The sequence below is a fragment of the Octopus sinensis genome, unplaced genomic scaffold (assembly GCF_006345805.1).
Source record: "Octopus sinensis unplaced genomic scaffold, ASM634580v1 Contig19321, whole genome shotgun sequence".
NCBI lineage: Eukaryota > Metazoa > Mollusca > Cephalopoda > Octopoda > Octopodidae > Octopus > Octopus sinensis.
Genome location: NW_021836291.1, coordinates 339,908 through 344,753, shown reverse-complemented (window position 1 = coordinate 344,753; position 4,846 = coordinate 339,908). Strand labels below are relative to the sequence as shown.

At 33.3% G+C, this 4,846-nt stretch overlaps 1 pseudogene; it reads left to right on the top strand.

Annotated features, from left to right (window-relative positions):
* Window positions 1–2,696: 2,696 nt before the first annotated feature.
* LOC115232115 lies at window positions 2,697–3,291 on the top strand (annotated as a pseudogene).
* The last annotated feature ends 1,555 nt before the right edge of the window (window positions 3,292–4,846 follow it).

Below are 4,846 nucleotides of genomic sequence, written 5' to 3'. Positions count from 1 at the left end.
TTCTCCAGTTGATTTCCGTTGCTATCGTGAGAGGCAACGCAACGTCAATTATGTTGGCGGGGTCCACTTCGGGAATTAAAATATATTGATGAAAACTGGAAGAAAAAAATGAAATAGGGATTCTTATTTGGTGATAGTGAGAAAATGATGTATAAACGAGTCCTAGCGACTGGAATGTATAGAAAAATTCAACAAATATAGATTCAACGGAAAAGAATCAAAAAAATCTGCAAATAAGACTATACAACTTAAATATAGCCGGTATTCATGTAAAACTAGCACATAAGGAGTTACAGAGTTAGAACTCAAAAAAATGACATATTTCATCGAAAGCTATTACACAATTTACTTGGTCTAGATTTGCCAAAGAAGATTTCAAACAATAAATTGTACTCTACGACACAATCAGTTCCAATAAGCACCCAAATTATTCAATCAAAATGGCGGCTATTTGAACATGTACTAAGAATAAATATAAACATTCCTGCAAGCATAACGATGAACAAATACTTTAACAATGAAAACAGAACATCGTTTTACTGAAAGACCTGGATTCACTCTCCCTGTTGCTCTAAATAAGGATCTTACTAAAATTGGAAGAAAGCTTAAATGTGGGGACTCCCGAAGGGGTAAATCTTAGTCGTCTGCGACATTTATTGCCATAATCCATTAAGTATTCATTCATAGCGAAATTAGCAGGAATGGCTGGGCACAGTCTCAAGATGCGGCCAAACAATTTCCAGGATCCTGCCACAATTTCTGCAATCACCGGTGTATGTGTTTGTAGAGTGACTGATTATTGATTTCAGTAAATTCCGTGTGGAAGGCACAGGTGCTTGGGGTAAAAAGAGTCTATGGTCTTTAGTTCAGTATTCAAAATCCCCCATATTAGGGAATTATAAAATAGAACAGGTTTCACGAAGGCATTATAAAGCCTTGATCAGAATAAACGATCTACAGGCCGAGCATGGAGCCATGCTCTGCGTATTCTGCTTAAAACCGCAGTAGCCAGAAACTTTCTGTGGGCAATGTCTTCACTTTTTCACCAACTCTGATGTACATACGTTTTATCTCGGTGTATTTGTTCTAAGAAGTGTTGATTGTGCGGAATCAGTTATTAAATGTTCTCGGAAAATTGTTTAGAAGATTGATTAGAGTAGGGGTGTCAAACTCATTTCGCTTTGAGGGCCGCATTTTGTAAAAATTTCGCCTCGAGGGCCGCATTTATAATAATTTCTCATTAAAAGAAGATTAGTTCTGATATTTATTATGATGAATAACAAAAATAAGAGAAACTAAATTATTCAATTATCGCCCTTTAATTTTTGTAAGAGCTGCTTCCAGAGGATTGACATCTTTTTTTAGATACAATTTTTGATATGTCAGGCTGAGCTATTCGTGTAGTTCCGACTTTTATTAAAGAGGATAAATGTTTATCAGTTAGTCTTGTTCTTTGAGCAGTTTTTGTCATTTTCATAAATAAAAAAGCTGTTCACACACATATGTCGAACCAAACATAGCAATGATTTTTGTTGCAAACTTTTTAAAGTTGTTAAACTTTCCAGAAAGATATGAAAAGAAAGCAGGTATTCCAACCTCCAAATATTTAGCTTTAAATATAGAATCTGATTGGATTTCCAATAGTTCCATTTGTAAACTTTCATCTGCATTGGAAACATTAAAAGAGAATGGTGATGCGAATAATGAAAATTGTTGTTCAAAAGACGAAAAATCGTTAAATCTTTCTTGAAATTCATTTAACAACGATTCTAATTGTCTTTAATACTGAGAAAAATTCATTACATTATGTGCATCAACAGTACTCCTGAGCTCTTTGCACGTAGGAAAATGAGATAAATCTTCATTTAATAGCTGAAACTTCCATAATTTTATTTTCAAAATAAAACACTTGATATGATCTGACAACTGAGTTATGAGCTTGTCTTTACCCTGCAATTCTAAATTAAGGTCGTTCATATATGTGGTAATTTTCACTGCAAATGCCAAATCTTTGTTTCAAGATTGACTTTTCATTCCGTCTGTGTTTTGCCCTTTCATCTCCATAAATAAAATTATTTCCGATCTCAACAAATAAAATCTTTTAACAACTTTGTGAAGTGATAACCAGCGGACTGGAGTATAAAAAGGAATGTCGCTGAACTGATTATTCATATCTGTCAGCAGTATACTAAACTGCCGGTGGTTGAGGGGATGACCTCTGATATAGTTTACTGACTAATGCAGTACTTCGATTATGATTTTGTGTGAAATGAGTTTGTAACGCAGATAATTTTTTTCGCAATTCATTTAGCTTTGAAACACGCATTGGACCTTCTTGGTTAATAAACAACTTAATACCTTCGAAATAATTGTATGATAGATCATTAGATTGATAATGGGTCTTTAGGTTGTATTCTTTAAAAATACAATTAAAATTTTTAATTAAATGTAAAAAAATAAAAATAATTTTTTGCATTTTATAGCCATTAAATCAGACCGCACTTATGTTTGGCAAAATACGCTGAGGGCCGCATGTTTGACACCCCTGGATTAGAGCATCTTTGTTATTCAAACCAAAGTCGGCATCGTTACTAATTTTATAAAATCATTAAAATTTTTGAAACAAATTTTAAATGATTTATATATTAAATTATTTAAAAATAATTAAAGATAATAATTATTTATTAAATAAACGAGAGAGTTTGATTAATTCTTGTGTGGCAATGTCAAAATCGGAAGTCTTTCTAAGATATTACGTTGGACATCGTGGACAATATGGTCATGAATTTCTTGAATTTACATTTAATCCAAATGGTTGAAAATATATTTCAATATTTATGAATCTTAGGTCATTTTCAATATGTTAACAACAGTAATTACAAAAACGACATTATGATCCGCAAAGATGTTTTGATGTTTATATATAATCCATAGTCATACATATCCCCTCAAGTCCTCGACGAACTGGCAAGAATCCTTGAAGACTCCGAGATCCTATCAGAGTCCGATTCTCAGTGGCCTGAGCCAAATTCTGACGGAAAACAGGTTTTTCTTAAAAATTCCAAATATCAAGGAATTGGAAATAGTTTTGGGTGATCGACACGTTTCTTTTGTCACTTCGAAGATCGGTTCAATTGTAGAAATGGAGAAATCATTGGGGTTTTTGGTTGTGATTATGTGTAGTTCCGAAATGGAAGGAATTCGGATTTTTTACGATCTCGTTCAGAACTTGAGGACTTTTGTGTTTTCGTTGGTTCGACTCCACTTTAAGATCAACCCTATCTAGTTTACTTGTCTGTTCTCTTTACTTTTGTTCTTGATTTTAATTAATTTTATTCTTTATTTACTTGAAATTATTTGATTTGAATGAGATTTTATCGGAAAATCAAACTTTTTTGTAACTAGAATTATAAATAATCTGTTTGGTTTTTTAATCAAGTTTTTCACTTTTTGGCTGACATTAATTTCTATAAAATTTTCTAACTGGTCGTCGTGGAAAAGACTATAGAAAGAACTACGTCAAAATCAAGATTGCCCCCCAATGGGATTTATTGAGACTATCCTTTATTCTCTCTATTTTAACCTATTTCTACACGACTTATCAAATTATTGGTATAAGGATATTATTTTATCATATGCGGATGATCTGTTTATCGCTCAAGAGATAAATTTCCTTCTTGTCTATGGCAGTTGTTTAGTTCCTTCCTCAATCCGACATGTGACTGGTTATCAGCTAATTTTTTGTCTGCGTTTCCATTAAAGTTCCAGTTATTTACTACAAAAAAAAGATCTAAAAGAAGACTCAGGTTATTTACTGGGGACGATTGTATTTTATACATGCATAACCAGCAGATTCTCCTTGTAATTTCAGAATATTTAATCAAGTTATTTGATGATGCGGAGAAAGTACTAACCACGGGTCTCTGAAATGACCGAAGGCAATTTTAAAAAAGTGTCCACTCAAAGCCTATATCAAGAAAATATACAATCAATAATCTCTTTAGCCGTAGAGTGTTGCTGCTCCGCTTGAGATTCGCCCTTTCCTCTTCAAGGATAAAGCCGATTGACTTTCTCAGAGGAACAATTGCAAACAATTAACCGATATGGTATGTTCCGATCTGGCATCCAAGAAAACGGCTTTAAATGACGGGCGGGGTATTCTTAATTTCTGCAAGAAGCCAGAAAATCAATTCAGAGGAAGGTTGATCAAAACAGAAGAATTCGAATTTGTCATAAAAAACACCCCAGTTGAATTTCTCTGCAGACGGATACCTCGGCATTCAAGAAGAACAGTTGTATCGCTAGAAACAAATCTGGGGAGAATTCGGGATCACTCCTCTTTTTGCTGGATATGATCAGGGTTGTTTAAAAATCATGATTTTTTCAAAAAAAATCAAAAAATCTGATTTTTTTGATTTAATCACGATTTTTTTGATTTAAATCAGATTTTTTTGAATTAAATGATCTTTATTTCAAAACGACCCTTTCCACCTGGCTTATCAGAGAACCTCTCTCTTTGTACATAAACACTGAAAAACGGCCACGCAGAACGATCTATCGTAGTTCCTTATGTCCACCGGGATCACTTAACTAGTTTGCATTACGCTTTCTTTCTTTGTGGTCTTCGGGTTAATAAATAAAAAAATATTTCAAAGCGAACTAAAATAAAAAACAATGGAAATCGTTTTTATTTATTTAAAAGCTTGTAAATGGAAACAAGTTTGGCTGCTTTTTCGATCCCCAGCCTATTGCGTACATTTGAATGTAGAAATCCGAATGTTGAAAAGATTCTTTCTATTCCACCTGTCGAAGCAACTGCTCCAAGAATTTTTTTGCATAGTGAAAT